This window comes from Schistocerca gregaria, unplaced genomic scaffold (genome assembly GCF_023897955.1).
Source record: "Schistocerca gregaria isolate iqSchGreg1 unplaced genomic scaffold, iqSchGreg1.2 ptg000472l, whole genome shotgun sequence".
NCBI lineage: Eukaryota > Metazoa > Arthropoda > Insecta > Orthoptera > Acrididae > Schistocerca > Schistocerca gregaria.
Window position 1 is genome coordinate 59,112 of NW_026061885.1, and position 889 is coordinate 60,000.

At 60.9% G+C, this 889-nt stretch overlaps 1 non-coding gene across 1 annotated transcript in view; it reads left to right on the forward strand.

The window, feature by feature from the left end:
• The first annotated feature begins 666 nt into the window (after positions 1-666).
• LOC126313285 (small subunit ribosomal RNA) overlaps positions 667-889 on the forward strand; it is a 1,893-nt gene continuing 1,670 nt past the window's right edge. Inside the window, exon 1 of the ribosomal RNA XR_007555091.1 lies at positions 667-889. This exon is cut by the window's right edge and continues 1,670 nt beyond it. This is a non-coding gene — a ribosomal RNA (small subunit ribosomal RNA).

The following is an 889-nucleotide window of genomic DNA, read 5'->3' on the forward strand; positions in this document are numbered from 1 at the left end:
CGACGGGCTCGGCAGGCGGCGCAGCTACGCTGCGGCGCACCCTGCACGCGGCGCCTGGCGGCCAAAGTTGGTTCAGCCGAGCCCGGTGCGAAGCGCGGTGGACATCTGCAGTGTGCTGGTCTGATTGAGGACTGTGTGCGTTGAGGATGCGCCGCCGCCTGGCACTCGGCGCCGCGACGCCGTCTGCTGCTCGGTCGCCCCAGCGGTTCTCGCAGGTGGTTTGTATCGCAGTTGTGCGGACGTGTTGGCGCGTGCGCTGTGCTGGGAGAGTTCGCTTCTGCACCCAAGTGGGGCTTTGCCCTTGTGTGGCGCTGGCGTTGGAGCTGCCGGTCACCATAGGTGGCGCGTGTTGTCTCCCGCCGGCAATGCCACGACAGCACGCTCCCGGGCCTCTGTCGGCAGCGGCAAGCTCAGTTGGGAGCAAGGGTGTTCGCACTAAAACCGTCTACTCGCCTAACTCCGGGCGATTGCGCCTCTCTCGAAACCGACCAAGTACCTAGGACGGCGCTGCGCGCCGCCGGGACCTGAGAGGGTTTCGAGGTGTATCGTGCAGGGGAGCTCGGCCTCCTCCTGTTTGCAGAATAATTGAGCGGACGCTTGCGTGTTCGCGCGGGCCCCCGGGACACACTCCCGGGCGGCCGGCTGCTCAGCTCTAGTTGACGCAGCTCCCTGGTTGATCCTGCCAGTAGTCATATGCTTGTCTCAAAGATTAAGCCATGCATGTCTCAGTACAAGCCGCATTAAGGTGAAACCGCGAATGGCTCATTAAATCAGTTATGGTTCCTTAGATCGTACCCACGTTACTTGGATAACTGTGGTAATTCTAGAGCTAATACATGCAAACAGAGTCCCGACCAGAGATGGAAGGGACGCTTTTATTAGATCAAAA